The sequence below is a fragment of the Fukomys damarensis genome, unplaced genomic scaffold (genome assembly GCF_012274545.1).
Source record: "Fukomys damarensis isolate Sample0158 unplaced genomic scaffold, DMR_v1.0_HiC HiC_scaffold_17, whole genome shotgun sequence".
Classification (NCBI taxonomy): domain Eukaryota; kingdom Metazoa; phylum Chordata; class Mammalia; order Rodentia; family Bathyergidae; genus Fukomys; species Fukomys damarensis.
The window spans coordinates 69,178,523-69,198,491 of NW_022900929.1; positions in this window are offsets into that span (position 1 = coordinate 69,178,523).

Below are 19,969 nucleotides of genomic sequence, written 5' to 3' on the forward strand. Positions count from 1 at the left end.
TTTAATTTCTGTTGTTTTTATTTCAACTGAAGTTGATTCTTAAATGCTGCATTTCCTGTAGAAGATTTTAAGGTAGTTAAAATAATGAATTAAAGTACATTAAATAGCAACAAAATAGAGGCTACCTTAAGTATGAGTTTAAATAGTAAAGGAATTTCATAAATAAGAAAACTATATCAAGGGATTTGATTAAATTATTCATAATTATCATAATTTATTGAACGGAAAACTGCTTCTGGTGTTTTACAAGAATTCTAAAAACACTGTACAAGAAGTGATCAAACTACAGTATGTGTGTAAAAATATTATTACAGTAAAAGACACATTTCAATTAATCCCCTAAAATACTGCTCCTGGCTCCAAACACACTTATCTCATTATTCTTGCTACTGCCTAAAGCAGTTCTGCAAGTTACCTTTCATAAGAATCTTTACAAAGTATAATAAAAAATGCAGTGAATATTGCAGCAGAGTGACACCCAACAGAAAGGCAGACTTGTAAAATATTACACTGTGTCTTCATCCGCCTTATTTACTGGATCTGGCACCATACAACTCTGGCTCTTCCTCAAAGTCCAAAGTGACCATCAGAGGTAAACATTTAAAAATGATTCAGGATGTGGAAGCAACAATTTCAGCTCAAAAGATTTCCACACCTGCTTCAGAAAGTGGCAAAAACAATTGGATAAGTATGTTTAAAGTGAGGGGTGAATATTTTGAGGGGGATTAATGACAATGTCTTTCACTATAATTAATTTTTTTTAAATTTCAATATTCACTATATTTTACAGTCACACCTTACAGATATTCCACAGTTTAAGACTTTCAATAGCATGGCTCTACATGAACAGGGTTTTAATTTACTTAAATATTTGCTCAAAATGTACACTTGACTAGGTTTTACTTGAAACTATTATAACAACCCAAAGCCTCTATGGACTGCTAGGGTTCTACACCAATACACTGTCTAATATTTAAATGAGCACTGAAGAAACGGGTGGGTGAATGAATTTTTGCACTAGAAACTTCCTACAATTTTCTCATAAAGCTTTTTTTTCTTCTCTTCTTGTCTTGACAGAAAGAAAACCACCCTTAGGTAAGGTCTATTTCATACAACCATAATACTCTTGATAATGAAAAACTACACACTGGCACTTAATCTTCTAAAACTCTTCCAAAATTGTGCCATATTAAATTAGTGAACTATGTAAATTGGGTTTATAGAATCATAAAGTTCCTCAAGTTCATTCCATTTCTAAAAAGCAGTATTGTACTGATCCTTGTGATTATTCTTTTGATTAACAATTCTTGCTATGTTGGAAAAAAAAGAATATTTCTCATTGATACTGGATAATTAAAAGTGATCAAATTGATCAATAGCCTACCAAGTTTTATTGTTTCCAGATTCAAACCCACCTTTTCTGCCACTGTTGTCAAAGCCAAAAGTAGATGCCATCCATCTTTGTATTTACATTAACAAATCGCATGAGCCATAGATCAGCACATTTAGGTTTCATTTTTACTCATTTAATTAAAAAAATCTTTTCTTTCATAGAAGGTGATTTTTGCTATCATTTACCAGTGACAATTTTAAATTAGTTACAAACTGTTTAAAACCTACATGTCTATGCCTTCCCCAAACCGCTATCTACGTAACTCCTTAAAATGTTTCATTTTTAACAACATTAAGGTCATATTACATAGACCTTAGTTCTTTACTGCCCTATGATAAAAAAATAAAAATATATTTGATAAAATTTACAATGAAACATACATTCCCAAATTCATAAACTCACTATTATTCTAATGTCCTTCAAATGTATAATTGACCTGAAATATGAAAATTGATCTTCCTTTTGTCCTAAAAGTTTTGCTTAGACTTTTGGCCAAAAACCAATATAAACTTAACCTAAGACTTAAGTCAAGCTTTAGTATTCTTATGCAGGGTGTATTTATACATGATTTCCTAGTTAAGAGGCAAAAAGATGAATTTTCATAACATGAGATTTAAGCAATATTTTCTTTTACCTGACACTTTGGATGTATGAAATGTGAAAAAACTGGACACCAACATCCACCAACCACATAATTTTTCCAAGATAAGTTTGTGACAGAAATAACTATGGTGATATAAGGACAATATGTCTCTGGAGCTCATTGAGATTCTCAATGTTGATTGTAGTTACTATACCACGTATCATTTTTTCCATATTTTTCAGACATTAACAACAAAGAGGACTTGAAGCAACACTTTTCTTAGGTTCAAGAAATAGAATTTAAAAAAAAAAAACTTCAGTAAGCCAATGAAAGAGTGATTTATACTTGACCAAATCTCTAACCAGAACAAAAGTAAAACATTCTGGATTTGAGTGGTGATGTCCACCTAAGCTTTTGAGCCAATATTTCCATTTGACAGAGAGGAGGCTGAGGTCCAGCTGGTGCTAAAGGACACCAGTGGCAGCACTACCTTTGTCATTCCACCTGCCTAGCTTTGGGGTGACATTTTTTCTACTCAAAGAAAAACTAAACTAAATATTAAACTTGTTAAATTTCATCAAATTTCTGCAACAACAATGATGTCTATGAACCTGTTGTCACCTATCCCATGGATGAGTTTTAACAGAAGGCAAGAATTACGTGTGGGGTGGGATAACTGAAGTGTGGACTGCAAATCTATTTGGAATTCACACTTGGACACCATTAAAGCTAGAGAGACCCATAGGCATCTTCCCAAGCAGCTGATGCCGACTTCTAAAAAGAGGACTCTGTGGAAGACAGACAGGAGAAAGAGAAGACCACAAGCAGGGGGAGAACAACCACAAAATCAGGCACCAAAGATGAGGGCAGACTCTCAATGGTAATTTCTAACATTGAGAATCTACAATTCAAATTTGCTCTTCCCAAGCTGGAAACACTTGTATAGTTTATCTCAAGGGCATCAGTAGCAAACAAAACCCTACATTTTGTAGGAGATCTTATAGCAGGTGGAAGATCTCTTCCTGGCCTGAGACATTTGTCAATTCTGGCTTAGCCATTGAGTCACTGATGGGCTCAACACTAAGCCCCCTAAATACAAAAGGGACAGAGAAAAGAATTACAAATCAGTGTCTTTACATATAGGCTGTCACACCTATTCCAAAAACTATTGAAAGTAATAACCTTACTTTTGATAAAATAATATTTTCTGGCATTGTTTTATCTTTAACATAATAATGCCTTATAATTAACCCCAAATCAAAAAGAAATATGTTGACTATGGATGGCAAGAAACTACCTTTAACTAAGCAGCAAGACAGGAAGCCACTATGTACTTTATGCTAGCAAAATGAGTTGCTTTTGTCTGGCAAATAAGCATAGACATGAATCACCTGCTTGTCAAAAGCTGCTCTTTCTTTGGAGCATTACTATTACCACAGAAAAAAGAACAGTTGTGTTTGCTCATATTGCAACTGAGAGTGACAGCTAACAGAAAACATTTCCAAAACATTTGCTGAGGATACCTTCACACTGATAAACCTGTAAAATTCCATCTGCAGCTTGTCCAATAGTATATAAACCTAGATCAAAGTTTGATCAATAGAAGCAAGTGACTGGCTGTCTTAGGAAAATCTATTTTGCCTTTTCAAGTTTAGATTCTGTTGTTAAGGTGATTTACAGATTGAATTTTAGATTTCATGCTCAAAGACTGAAGATTATTAGCATTCTTTGAATATAAATGAATACTTTGTTGTGGGATTCAATTTCTCGCTGAATTTTAATTTCAAAGATGTTCTTTTTTTGTTTTGTTCATATTAATAATCAGAATTTTAATCATCTTCATATGCCTGTACAAATACAACAGAGTTGGAAAATGAGGCAAGTGTAGTTAGTAACACAAACTATAAAGTTTGAATTCTGTATCACATCAGGACCATAATATACCAAAGACACATCTCCAATGTAAAATAATCTCATTGTTATTTTAATACATACAAAGAGTGATTATGATGAAAGATATTCACTGAGTATAATACGTTTCCTTAGCGCATGGTGATTTTTTTTCCAATCAACTATACAGCAAACCTCCTAAATATATCAAATCTTTTATAACTTGTACCCATGTGATGCTATTAACTTAGCTTTTTCTTTTCACAGACATGAATATTAACATCAAATATATTAGTTCTTCTCCAAATCAAAAAGGGCTATAAAATATCAAGAAGAATTCACAGAGTAAGTGGAAACCGACCACTATCTGGAATAATTCTTTAAAGAGAAATCTTTAAAGAAAGATTTCACCTTTATGAAACAAAATACAAAGTGCATCTCATATTTTTAATAATCTCCATTCTTAACACATTTTCATAAATATACTTTATGAATGAAATATCATGATGTATAAAACACAGTAACTCTCTAGTTAAAGTAGATTTAATAATACAGGTATCAGATTTAAATATTATAAGCAGCAGCTAATGGAATAGTTTGATTTTTAAGGCTCTAGACTTCTGGATGTTTACCCTCATCTTAATGTACCCATTAATATAAGGTAGTTAGTACTGTGTAAATAACAATTTTGTTTTCAATCACAAATCCTTTGCTTATAATTTAACTTGTAACTGCTGTTCATATTTAAGTAAGAATGGGTACTTGTTCTAAGAGATTTAGATAGCAGGTTTTTTTTGTTTTGTTTTGTTTTGTTTGTTGTTTTTGGTTTTGTTTTGTTTTGTTTTTTGACACAGGGTTTCACCATGTAGTTGAGACTGACCTGAACTCACTATGTAGCCCGGGCTGGTCTTGAACCCACAGTATAGATAGCAGTCTTTTAAGAAAAAAGATGAATTGTATAAAATAGATTAGTAGTAGTTTAAGGTAAAAATTATTGAAGCAAGAAAAGATTTGCAGAATTTAACATATCATAAATTACTGTTTAATAATTCTGGGAGAAAAGAAGAGTAGACATTTAATTTAAACAAAAATGCTTCGGTGAAAGTATTGATTACTTTAACTGTAATTATTACAATAAAAAAGTAGAATTTGACTTCATGGTACACCCTGTCACTAAAAGAAATGATATATTTCCTTTAAAGCACCAAAATTTATAGGCACAATCCAAAGCTACATTTATGAAATATATTTTACTGACTTATAGCCATGACATTTTATCTATATGAATGATACAAGTACAGATATATTTTTCTAATTTTCAAAAGTTTCATCTTGTATTTTTTCCCTTATTTAATCTGAAGTTTGTGATTTTATTCCTAAGGAATATGGCAATTCTTTTTTGTTTTGTTTTTCCCCATGCTAAGAGATTATTTCAATTTTGTGATAACAGTGAGGAAGTGGTGTTATAAAGATATTACACTTATTACTTCCTAAGTGTCCCTAGTCCTGAAAACAGTGCATTCTTCTCTTATGCTTTGATGAGATCTAGCCTTCTGAGATGGTGTACTAAGATGAACAAGATAGGGCTTGGAAAATGAGTGCTTATTCACATTAGATAGGTCCTCAGCTAGGGTCATTTAGTCCTCAAAAATTCATACGCAACTTCTAACAAAAGATGTTAAAGTGCTCTCACCCTTCTGAAATTTTCAATATAGAAAGATTTCTGAGTTTTAAAATAACTAGGAGATGGAACAATCTGAAGTCCTGAAGTTCAGACATAGAAATCACCACTATTCTATAATATTAGGTAAACTCTGCAATTTCATTTTCTTTTTAAAGATGTTCCCCCAACTTCCTGAGCTCTTTCTGGAGATTTATCTCTTCAGTAACCACCCCAGTATTTTGGCAATAGTGATATCTCCAAAAACACTTGATTCAAAGTAAATGTGTTGCTTTCCTTTTGGAAAAACATCAGCTTCTCCCTGCTTCCAACCTTTCCTCCCTTCTCTTTGGCACCCTACACTTTTTAAACACTCTTCCAATTATCCCTTTATTCTGTGACCATATCAAATATGAGCCACATACAAACACAACTTCTGATACCATGAAATACAGGATAAATTAGAGGAATTTGGGAGACTGGTGTTTTGTTAACGAAGTTATGTAAAATAAAACCTAGATTTTTAAACTATTCTGTGCTGTTGATCTCCCTATTTTTCTCCGTTCTGCTTCTTAATACTGCAGAGAAACCCTGCCTGCTTGTCTACACAAACAAGTGAGAAATCACAGAGCTCTGCCACAGCATTTGCTTTTTATGCAGCTCATTTTATGAGAGCACCTGTTCATGCAGATAAATGATGCCAAACTTGGATGCCAGCCCCAAAGATAGTGACTTCGTTGCAGGGAGCCAAGCAGGAATTGGACCAGCACGCAGTAGGCAAGTCCATCCAACCTCTGTAATCAGGGCCTGAGGGTCTGCATGTGCAGCAGCTGGTTAGATCTCCTCTATGCCTGCTCATCCTGCTTACTGTGGAAGAAAAGTACATTTATAAACACAACCCTATGTTAACATCCATCTCTGGCCATAAGTTGCAGTGGGTCCTCTACTCTATATTCATCGGTTGGCATTTGAATGAACATGGCCCTGTGTAAATAATTTGAAGTATGGCAATTATCACAAGTGTACACATCCAACAGACTGTGTCTGCTGTCAGTTGTTGCCAATTCTATAATAAGGGGGATAATTCTGTATCTAAAAACAGCCAACACAGAGAGAACTGGTCAAAACCATACCAACCAGTTCCTGTTATCATGCACACACTATCTTTTGGAGAACATTTTCATCATTCTAGAGTGAGATAACTCTTCACGGTAATCTTGGAAAAGTAGTTGACATTTATAGAAGCAAAATCATTTTCAGAGTGGGCTCAGTTCTCAAATAAATAATATTTGCTTTATGAAAACTAAAAAAAAAATACTATAGATGCTAAATAGCTCGATCAAGGCAACAGTTTTGAAGCACAAGTCTGACTCCAGGATTCATGTTCTGAACACTGTTTTATTCCATCGGATTCTCAAAACAAGCCAATAAAATATTGTATTTTCTATTGTATTTTCGACACCTTAACAAATAACCAGAAATGTGATGGCTAAACCAAGAAAAACTTACCATCTTACTGTGTGGAGGTTCAGAACTGAAAATGGTCTCAATGGGCTAATTCCAACCCATCAGCTGAGCCACCCTCCACTTGGAGACTCTGGGGCTGAGTGTGTTTCTTTACAATTTGTATTTCTTGGCTTGTAGCCTTTCACAGCCAGAAATTTATGTCAAGTCTTTCCTACACTGGGTCATTTTGACACTAACTCTTCTCCCTCTAACTTTCACATTCAAATACACTAGAGTTATCATGGGTCCACCTGGATAATTCAGGATAATGACATTACTTAAAGTCAATTTCATAACATCTTTAGCCCCAAATTCAACCTCATATCATCCTGGGATTCACAGGTTCTGGGAACTAAAAGGAAACATCTTTTATGGCCAATTGTACTGCCCACCAAAACAGAAGTGATTATCTCCATACACACGTGAAAGAAGTGAGACTCGCAGATGCTTACTCATTTGCCTAGGATACTGAGCCGATAAACGGAAATACCTGAAGTGTGTCTACTTATTCTGCCCAATACCTGCATCTTTCAGATACATGGGAGGAAAGACATGGCCGATTCAAATGAGGTAATTTATGGAGAGTTTATTAAAAACATTATTTTAAAATGTGGGTAGGTTTAGAGAAGCTCAAAGGATGGATATTACCTGGGGACTAGACATGGTTCTGCTACTCCCGTGATGTGGTAAAAGGAGGGAGAATGTCACCAAAACTCTGAGTCAAAAAAGCCAAAAAGAAACCTGGACGAATGTAACTGTACCGTATCCCTAAAATGTACCAATAAACTCAATTAAAGCTGAAAAAACAAAAAAAGAAAACTGGACGGACAGGTTGGCAAGAGCAAGAACTCAAATAATGAGGAACACTCTGCAGGTGGCAACCCTGCTGAGAAAGCACCAGGGAATTAAGGACCCAACTTCGCTGTTCCCCTTCTCACTGAACCTCTCTGGGTGTTCTTCATTCCCGAGCCAGATCACAAGCCAGAGGCCAAAACAGCTAAGTGATAAGAACAAACATGTCAGCCTCGGTGGACAACAAAGTGGAAGAGGGCAGAGAGGTGATGGGCGGGGTGGTGGGGGAGCGAGCAGAGAGCAACCAGGAATTCTCCCACATTGACTTACTATTAATTACTGCTTTACATTAAGTGTCATTGCTGGCTGGGTGTTACTACAAGTCATTTCCTTCGATATTTAAATTTTACAAATGTGGTCCGAATCTGTTTTCTCTCCCAAGTTACCCCTTCCACTAGAAATATACCAATATACCTGCTCTTAAATGGCTTTATTTACCCATGGAGACTCATGGGTTCAGTGGAGATGACTAATGACTGAGCTTGTACTGACTGCTTTTTGACTGCATCTCTTCAGGTACAGGTAGACTAGGAAGTAAGGTTAACTTTTTGGAAAAGGTGTGAGGTAAAAATAACTCCTGTTACAGCTGATACTTTATAAAAAATATTAAAAGGCACTTTTATCAAGATAATAGGGTATAATTCTTTTTCCTTTCATAGACTTTTTTTTAAACAATATCTAGAAGACATCAGGGCTACTTGATAGCTTTTTGAAAGACAGATCAAGGGTGTCTCTCCCCTATCTCTTCTAACCACAGCTTTACTTCAGCTTTTCTTTTTGGCTGTTCTTTTAGTTGCATTCAAAATGAAAATCAAGTTTCCCTGAACAATCTCCTTATTTATACTGGGAACTTCATCTTTTAATCGCACTTCCTATGAGTTCGGGGCACATTAACTTTTGAAAAATATCAACTCATATTTATTTGCATTCAATTTTTCTATCCTTTGACTTCTTTCCAATTTGTTACTCCATGTCAACCTATGACAGAACTTTGACTTGAATAAACTCAAAGACACTTCTGAATACATCAGATAGCCATTCAGTAGCCAAATACTTATCTTTCAGTACCTTTTTTCTTCTTCTTTTCATATCTTTCAGTTCTTAAAACACCATCATCACTAATTTACAGAAGAAAGAGATAGTAGAATTAGGATAAACAAAGCCAAGAAAGGAAGTAGGAGTGAAGGACAGAAATCCGCCATTTATTTTCTGTCAAGTGCATGACAGGGAAACCCAAAGGAAAGGACTGTAACCAGTTGCTACAGGGATAGGGAAGATGAGATGTGGCTAAAAGTGACATCAAGAAGCTGGAGACAAGCTTAGGAAGAAATCACTGAGGAAAATTACTCAGAATTCCATGAGATATACCCACAGGGATGTGGGGAAAAGTACAAATAACAGAACCCAGAGGCAACATTTTTGGCATTATAACATGAAATAATATTTCAGCAGTCTGTGCAATAGTCTGTGCTGGTTTTAAAGATTAAAGGCTAACTTCAGCACTCTGGCTGAGCAACTATTCCAGTATTGGTGCCATGAAACCACTCACTATAAGCTCTTAATCAAGGAATAAGTCATCCAAAACCTTTGGTCCTGTCCGGTAACCTTGTGTCACTTTTTGGCAGATCTATACCATGAAGCCTCATCTTGATGTTTGCCACATTATGAAGATAAAATCTTTCATCTAGCTACAAATTCAGGGTTTCTTTCCCGAGTAATGGCCTGTCTAATTGAAGACAGCTGCTTTGCTGGTTTCAAACTAAAATAAACTTGAACTTTTCCCTTATAAAGTAGCTTTTTCTAAGTGAAGCATCTCTATTAACCAAAAGAACTTGGAAATCATCAGAGTATGAAATTTCCTGTACTCCAATTTAAGTTCATCCCATGAAAACTTATAGAACTATACAAATTGGGTCAAAGAACAGAATTTTAAGCTAACTGGGGATGGGGAGGGGAGAATGTGGATTTCTTATATTATTCTCTAGAAATTATAATGTATTGTGATCAATAGAGAAAATTTTTCACATCCTAGACCAAGAAGTAGACTTTAATCTTTTTGTAACACTGTAATATAACTCAAAGACCAGATTTTTGCAATGTAGATATGACAAATTTATGTTTTAAATTGTATGTTGAGAACATTTTTCAGAGAATATAGAAAGATGTAATGTCATGCTGAAATTTACAATAAGAAAAGTTAATGCAGGTAGAAACATTTCTTCTTTACATCTTTCAGCTCTCTCACATCCCACATGCCAGGAGGTAATGGTGGGTAGGGAAGGAGAGCAGTGAAAAACGCCTAACTGGAGGAGAGAACAGGTAGGTATGGAGAAGGAAGGGTGAACTAATATTGACTTGTGGACAATTTATACACAGGTTCTAATAGTTCTCTGCAAATAAGTAGAAAAACTGAGATGCCATCTGGCATAAGCATTCTCACACAGATAGATCAGAATGTATGGGAACAGAAAAGGAAATGGTGAACATCCAAAAGCTAAGGCAATAACAAAAAAAAGGGAGACAGAAGCATTTATCACAAACTGTCTAAGGGTTTTACGAATTCCCTGATAGAGTATAGGTTAGCATCAGAATCAAATTGCATGTTCAATATAATCTATTGTTTATTCATTTTAAAGCTAACTGGTATATGATCTGTGAATAATTCATTTTAGGTAATTTTCAAACAATCTTTTTATCTTTCTTACACCCTAAGTTAAAGATTATTCATATAAAGTGAGTCAAAAGTAAGGTCAGCCGATACTCTGCTGGTGTTCAGGAGAGAAAAGTGATGGCAAACCTTTTAGGGTTTTCAGGGATGCAAACAGCCCATGGTGACATGCTTACCATAGGGTTGCCACCACTGGCATAGACAGACCAAGTAAGTAGCACCGCCCTCAGACTCCTTCCTCACCTCACAGGACTCACAGCTGTCTACAAGTCCTGCACATAAAAGCCACGTCTGCCCTGAGTGTTTCCTTGCTCAGAATGGATTGGAAAAACATCATTAACATCTTCCTTCCTCATTAAAAGTACAATGCATGTGTGAAGCTAATAGTAATGATTTCCAACCCATTTCTTTTCTGTATGACCTGCTTTCATTGAAAGATAATATATATACAAATTTTAAAATAATTAATAGTTTTCTTTCCAAATACCATTGGTTTCTGTTAGGGACACTTTTAAGAAGCTTCCCAAAGGTTATGAAACTTTAGAGTCTTAAACTCTATTGTTGTATATCTGCTGACCATACTACCTGCCCATGTTCTGATTCTTCGTGTAATGTTATCATTTCTCCTACTGGCTTTTTTAGTTTTTAGTTTGTAAAGCATTTTATTATATTTTCATTTTCTTCTAATGTTCCAAATACACACACACACACACACACACACACACACACACACACACACACCAGGGATCAAACTCAGGGCTTCGCACTTGCCAGACCTACCTCATATTTTTAATGTGTCTTGTTGTTCCAGTTGTCCTACCTGGTTTCTGACTCTGTTGAAATTTACCCCTTCAATCTTCCTCCTGACCACCTGGCTGCAATTAACCCTGACTTACTTAGTAACCTTTCAAACTATACAGTCATGGAAACCCAGCTCTTATTTCCCTAACACTCACTTGTTTCTGTTACTACCTGACTCTTCTCACAAGCCAGAGACCTTCTGCAGCATGACTCAACGTTCCCAACTCCATTCCTCATGTCTGTTCTCTGTCCTGGGCCTCCATTCAGAGGATTCGCTACACAGCAACTTACTAGTTAGTAGAGTTAGAATTGCAAACTGTAAAAATTTAAATTTGTTGAATTGCAGAAAAAAATTGTTTTTCATTTTTAAGCAAATCACCATTAATAATGACATACACACTAAGTGTTCTAAGTCGACAAGCTGAGTGGAAAAAAGCAATGGAAATGGTTTAATTATAGCTGTATAAACTGTATAGAATATTCCTGGTCTTAGCTTCTTTATCTATAACACAAAAAAATGATTCTAACACCCTAACGTACATCCAGACATTATGTCAAATACAATGAAACCAAATACATTTATGTAAAACAAAGTCAGCCGAATAAAATTAAAATAATTGAAGACAGTAAGAGCTCAATAATGTAGAGAATCATAGTATTCAAAGCTTACAATCTCTCATATACATATCTAAAAATAGTTTTCTAGTTGTGGTGATGGAATTATAAATATATAAGCAGTGTTTTTCCCTGTCAGGGTATCTTGGGAACACTCCTGATGGTGGCTGGCACTAGAGTCCTGACCCTTTCACCCTTGCCATCACACTGATGTTCATCGGCCAGCGCTCACATTTTGTTTTTGCAAGTGTTTTCTAGACATCGGAGTCAACTTTGTCATTGGCTCAGGAAGCCAGAATTTTGTGTCCTCTGAGTAGAACTTTTAAATGTGAATTTTACACTGGCTCTCAGAACTCCATAAGATTAATCCACTTGTACTCAAAGAGGTATTAGCATTAGAACCATTTCAGATTACCTTGCTTTCCTTGTTTTAGTGTCTGGAGATCTCTAGGTAAAATCTTACCTAAAATTACATTTTAAAATGAATAAATTTAAATATAAACAAGAATCTCCTTCTACTTAAATATTTAGGGTCGGCTTCTGGTTAAGGCCACAGGAAAGAAATTGATATTTTAAAAAAGAATATAAAATGTATTCAGACAGTGTTTGATGGCACAATTGACATCATGAATTTGAAACCCAGCAGTGGGCTCCAGGAATACTTCCTGCATATCCCTGTGCTTCTACCATCATGAGTAACCTCTGTGTCAGCCCTGGGAGATTTCATGTTTTCTTGTCTTTGCATGAAGCCTGAGGACTCTCTCCCTGATTGTCTATACCTAAACGAACTTCCTGATCCTTGAGGTTGCAGATTAACTGTCTATCTTGTGGAAAGCTTGCCCATGCTTTGCTGACACAGTCTGTTTCCTCTGTTATTATTCAACTGAGATACCTAGTAGAGCCTGAAAAGTTCCTCATCAGACACCCAATTTTCAAAGATTACATAAAGACTCATGATCACACCATGATAGGCAAAGGTCTTTGATGATGTCAGATAGAGTAAGCTACATTTAGTACTTGACTAGCTTCTCAGTGTGAAGCTCACAAAACTCATGATCAAATCAAGGTCTCAAAAATCATGCTTTTTTTCCTGTGTCATGAGTTAGGAAACACTTTCCAATCATGATCTAAACACTAGTCACAACAGTAAACGATAAAGCCAAGAACACCAAGACCCCAGTGTTCTAAATGAGTCTGGTTGTAAATTAGTTTTATTGTACTTCTTTACATATTCATCTTTCATTTAGATCATGCTGCACTTGTATGCATAGTTTTTCTTTATCCTCGGACTGTGGTAAAGTCCAGGCAAATAACATGAGCTGAATATGTTTAATATGGAAAAATGGAAACTGCTTCTGTGGCTCTTAAATTGAGGCCATACATCTTAGGGAGATGATATTAAAGGTGCGAGTAGTGTCTGCACCTGCCCTGAAAGCCAACATCACATGAGACCAGTGAGAAGTAGGAGGTAAAGCAGGGCTACCTGCACCCCCCAAAATGGAGCTCTTAGTGGACAGTGTGGCTTTATTTTATAATTGCTCCACTTGGTACATTACTGTTTGCTATATGCTACGCATGATTTTGCAGAGCAACTAACAAGAACAAAAAGTATGCTTGCAACAAGGTTAAAAACAAAGAGAGGACTTTTTTGTTGCAATTGATAACTTATAAAGGCTACATTGCCAGGTTTTTCAGAAAAATTGTTCTTAACCTTTGTTTCATGCCTATTTGTTGAAAGAAGATAATCTAAGAAATTACCTGTGAGTCATCCCTTCCTGTGAATGTAGAAATACTAAACCAATTCCTATTAAAGACTTAAGAATTTTTGCCTTGAATGTTTTTGATAGCATGAAAAACTATCAGACAGAGATTTGAGACCTTTCAGAGTTTATCACTGAAGGGTAACAAGACAGCGACAGTCCTGGAGGATTCCTCCCAGCATGTAGTTCTTAAAATGGAGGCTGCGGGTGTAGCTCAGTGATAGAGCACTTACAAGGCCTGAGTTCAGTCCCCAGTACTGAGGATAAAATAAAAGAGTGAAAGAGTTAAAAGCTAAGACACAAGTAAATACCATCAATGTAGATGATGTCAGCGTCCAGCCAGTATGGAGGTTCTCGGTGCACAGCAACTGTGTAAGCTTTGAATGGGATGCAACACAGCAACATCTTCAGGTTTTCAACTGAGCATCACGTGCTTCCCAGCCTCCCTCCCGCTCCCAGAGGACAAGTGAAAATCTAGACAAAGGAGACAATGTCTACCAAAAACTGGAATCATCCTTTTATGAGCTTAAATTCTTCAACAATCCTGTACAGACCCTTTGCCTCTGTCTTAAATTCTTCCAAAAGGGGTTTGCCTGACTTAAATGATGAGGTTTCACGAGCCAATCAAATTAGAAATTATAATTTGCAAGAGAGCTGGGGAGAAATCAAGCACGCAGTTTATAGGATTTACTGTGACGATTCCCAGGCAGAGAAACAGAAAGAGGAATATTCAGAAAATAATAAATGCCCAAACGAGCGCTGCTACCATTCACAGAACATTTCAGCTTCTCGTTTCTCCTCCCTGTGCATCTACTTGAGTCAGGCATCCATGCATAAAGGGATACAGGCGTGGTCGTTAGTTCTGCCCAGACGGAAGAACCCAAGGTTTAATCTCAGCTGTGCACTGATGGAGTATGATTTGGAAATTCAGAAAGATGTATGAAATGCATCTAAATTTAGAACCTGACACAATGGTGGTTGCTAGGAGCTCAAAAGGAAATCAAGGGACAAAGGGAGTGGCTTTTGAAGTGGTTGAACTCATTTACAGAGGCAAAAAGACTGTACCTTGTGATGTGTCCTCTGTGCCGCCATGGACTATTAGGATTAATGACTAAATGACTAGAGGGGTGCTCAGGAAAGACGTTATAAAAGCCGGCATTCCAGGAGAGACAGAGAGCTGACATTCATGACAATGAGCTGGGACTCAAGTATGAAAGTGATGCAAACCACGCCTGAATCTCAATTCTAATTTCTTGCCTCATGGGGCAGAAATTGTCTTCTGGTTTTATATAACGATAAATGTACCATATTTGATCTTGTCCTTATTTGAAATGCTGCATGTGCAATTTATTCTGTCACCATTTGTCTGTTTGCCCCTAATTCTGTTCTTTCTATACTGGCACACTCATCCGCTTCCTGAGCTTTGTTTTTGTTTAATATTAAGCATCTCTATGCAAAGATCCTGAAGTAATGGGGTGAAAAGAGAAGCAAGAACAGCACCAACAAAAAGTGTGGCCTATGTAGGAATCATCATGATTGTGTGAAGTTATCTAATTGCTTCGCTTTTTCTATGGCATCCTAGCTAATTCCTTCCGTCATTTAATTGGGCAGATCCAGATGGAATCCCCAGAATGATGACAGATTTCAGTTGGAATCAGCAGCTGAGTCATCACATAGTGTTAGGCCACTGTTACACAACATTTCTTATATGTGTGATGCTGAAAAAATCATCAGGGGTACAAATTATCATAGGATAACCCTGGTGATGAAATTAAGAGTGGAGCCCTTCACATTCAAAGTAGGAGATGCAGCATGGATTTTTGTTTCTATTAAAAAATAGTCTTCTATTTCACCAAAGATAAACACAAATAATACTCCAGATTTCCTACTCACACATTTCTTAAGAATGTTGTTACTCCAAATAAGCACACTACCAGAAAAAACCAATCTCTTCCTTTCTCATGCTCTTTTTCAAATTTATTTTGAGATTATATTTGTTTTCCATACAAGCAGGAAAGTTTCTACCAAAACAATCTTGCAAGTTTTCAGCAATCCAGTAGTCCACACTGGTATTCCTACTCTCCACCTCTTTAGATTAAGGCACATGTTTGCAGAAAATGAGCCAAGTAAGTTCTTTCTGATCTATGCACTGCATATACATCCTTGTTAGCATACAGGGTGGCGCATAAAGGATGTCAGCAACAAAAGCCAATTTTCAACACCTGAAGCACTTTGGCCCTGAAGAAGACATTCTTGGCCCCTTTCCTTCTATGATCTAAAGACATTTCCACTAACCTTGGAGTGAAGAAGTCTTTACAATTAAAAGTACAGTCTCTGGACCACACAATTGAAACCTTCATAATATTAAAGTTGGGAAACAAAAGAGTTTGCCTAATGAAAACTGTGAAAATAATAAAGGAAGATGGGGGAGAAGGAGGCTCAGCAAGGCAGATGAACTTCCCAGGGAATGTGCCTGCTTGAGGACAGGATGGCATTGGAGAGCTCTTAGACTATAACAAATACAGAAAGAGGAACAAACCTGGACTATCAGGCGCTCTTTGAGGATCGAAATGACTTCGCTCAGGGCTTCCATAATAACACTCACACCTGCTTTGTTTGCAAGGCTATTGTTCCCCAGGTCCCCTATTAGTACTCTGTCCTTTCAGTTTTTCTCCACCTGCGCTGTGAACAGTGGTGTTCCCTGGTGGTCCCTTTCATGTACCTGTCTGTTCACTGCTTTAAGCCTTTTCCAGGTAAATGCATCAATTTCCATAGTTACAAAAACTACTATCAACTACTTCCTGAATTCAAACCTTCCTTCTGAGAATGAGCCCCAACATCCAAATACCTCCTCTGCAGACACCCCTGAGTCCAAAAATGTGTCCAAAGATAAAATGCTCACTTCCCTTCACCACTGGGCTTGCTTGCTAAACTGTCCCCTACCACTGATCCACGTTCTCCACATTAACTAACTCTCAAGTTTGTATATTTATTTGCTTGTCCTTTACATTTAGGTGTATTGAAAACTATTGTGCGCCAGACAGTGAGTTAGGATCAGGAGGTACAATGTTACATGAGAGAACAGAGAACGCTCATGGAACTTATAGTCTACCTTTGATATACACAATAAACCAGCAAAACAAATAAAACAATTGCAGCTTCTATAAAGAGCTATGAGTATTATAAACAAGTTTCTGAGCTAGAGAACAATGGTAGGATATATATTTTATAGTGTTCAAGGAAGGCTTCTGAGAACTTGGCTTTTAAGAATACAAGAGAGTACAAGAGAATCAGATCCTTAGAAAAACAGTACTGGGAGCTAAAGGAGAAAGTGATTCAGTCCTACAGAAATGGGTTTCATTCTGTGGTCTACCAGAAGGCCAGCCAGGAAGGCTACAGGATAGATGAGGATAAGGGTGGTGTGTCACGTGCTTACCAACCAGCATCAACCATTTGATGACCAATCATTGTGCAAAAGTCTAAGTGGCTTATCACAATTGCACTCAGTATTTGTCTCGTTTCTTCTCTCTGTTTGGGAAATTAGGAAAGAAAGTCCCAAGGAAGTCAAGTAATTGGTACAAGGTCACAGGTACTCAGTGGTGAGCTGAGATATTGGTCCAGGCTGGTTTTCTTGGTACTCTGCTTTTCTGCCATCTATTGTCACTCAGATTGGAAGTAGATTTGGCAGGGACACGAGGAGTAGTGTGGATTTTGTTTTTGTTGGAATTGAAGTTACTTTTTGGGGTTTTTTTTAAGGAATAAAGACAATACTTACTGTCTGAGATTACCTGAAATTCATCTCTATTGGCAAATTCTCAATCGATTACTTTTTCTCAACTTCTGTAGATATGGCTTCACTGTCACTTTTAGCACAGGTCAATCCACACTGCTTAGTGCCATCGCTTTATTACTTATTAAATTCAAAGCAAATCAAGTCACAGACCTGCTTACAATTATTCAATAGCCATGCCTACCCTTCACGGAGAAAAAATTCTAAGCTCTCAGCATGGCATGGACAGTACTTCATGATCTGCCCTCCAACTCTCTCCACAGTCTCACACCAGATTATAATCTTTACCCTGTCCTTCTAGTACAGTGAATCTCTTAGAGTTCCTGAATGTGCTCTTTTCTCTCCCACTGTAACTGTGAAGACAACTTTACAGATGAGTGTTACAGTGATTTTGCTGAAACAGACCGATTTCTTTGCTATTTCCACTTGTGTATATGCTCCTCTCTCTCTTTGTCGTGTGTCTGGTCTTACAAACTGCCGCTGAAGTGAATTAGCAATTGAGTATGCTTAAGGTGTATTGAAAACTACTGTGCGCCAAGCAATTGTAACGACAATTGTAAAACTATTGTGCTACAAGCAGATCTGATGAGGTTTAGGTCATGCAATCTATAATCTAATCAATCTCCTTATCATCACCATTCCCTATCCATCAACCCAAATGCTTTTACTGAGCTAATTTCACCTCTTACTCAGTTTGAAAAGCTCACTTCTGGGGTTACCTCCTTCTCCTTCCCCCAGTGATGAGGTGTTAAAAGCCATCTTCTCCCAGTGTGCTCTGCACATATATGGGCTTGCATTTATCATGCTCACTGTGTTTACTTGTTTTTCTCCCCAATAAATTACGTCCAGTTTGAGCATGGGGATGTTTTCTTATTCATCTATGCCAAAGCATGGAACATGACATGAACTTTAATACAAATTTGCATGAGGGCCGGGGATTTAGTTGAGTGGTTCTGCTGCCTACCTTGCAAGTGCAAGATCCCCAGTTGGATCCCTGGTGCAAAAAAAAAAAAAAAATCCCAAAACACAAAACATCTTATAATCTGGGCATGGTGGCTCACACCTGTAATCCCAGCACTCAGGAGGCAGAGGCAGAAAGATTGCCACGAGTTCAGGGCAAGCCTGAACTATAAAGTGAGACCCTGTCTCCAAAAAGAAAAGATCCTAACGGTATAATTGACAGTGTATAATAGGAAGAAAAGGGCTAAAAGTGTAGGGGGAGTAGGAAGGATAGGGGAAAGGAAATAAGGGAAAAGAAAAAAATATGAGAAAATAAAAAATGGAAATAAAGTTTTTGTAAATAGGAAAGGGAGGAGGGGATGAAGGGAGGGCAGGGACAAGGGGAAAAATTGAGAACCAAGACCTGTCATGTAAAGGTACAAGGTCCCAATGATGAATGTAACTGTACTGTATACCTAAAATGTACCAATAAACTCAATGAAAAAAAACAACCCCCCCAAAAAAAACTTGCATGAATAAAAAGAGGAAAGAACAAATCAATTGCTATCATTCAGAAATGAGGCCAAAAAGGTAATCAATGGGGAAGAGGAGCTGCATGGTTTATTTTTTCAGGGACTATACGCCATTTCACATACTGACATCTACAAACTCATTCTACTATGTATCATTCTCTAAGCAAAAAACAAACTGGCATTTATGTGAATCACGTATGGAATATATTTAAATATCTCGGTTAAAAGCAAATATGATGCTTAGCTCATACATTCTGTAACCTGATAATTTGAAAAGAAACATATCATGATAAAAAGTTAATACTAACACATTTATAGAGAATTTTGTAATATACACAGCTCCTTAAAGCAAAATGTTTTAGATGTCAGTGGTGATCCTGTGATATGTGACATGTGTATTATTTGCAACATGCATTTTAGAGATTAGGGGACTAAAGCCTGAGGGATTGCAGATAGACCAGAAGTTCAGCGGCCAGTAAGTAATGGAACCCAACATGAACCCAGGTTTACCAAATCTAAATGAAGCAATTAATTTTGGTTACATTGGAGAAAAAGACCTCTAGGTATCTCGTAAGACCTAGGGGGAATATTGCCATATGAAGACATTAATTTTTATCTTGAAGTTTGCTATGAAGTCCAGAGTTCAGACTTCAGAAACCACTTCACATTTTAACATAATCAGTTTTCCTACAAAGCCTTAAAATCTTGGAGCTTTATTCTGAGCCTGAAGCAAAGGCTGTTTCTATCTGAAAAAGACCTCTAGGTATCTCGTAAGACCTAGGGGGAATATTGCCATATGAAGACATTAATTTTTATCTTGAAGTTTGCTATGAAGTCCAGAGTTCAGACTTCAGAAACCACTTCACATTTTAACATAATCAGTTTTCCTACAAAGCCTTAAAATCTTGGAGCTTTATTCTGAGCCTGAAGCAAAGGCTGTTTCTATCTTGAGAGTATTCATGTATTCCAGTCATTTTGT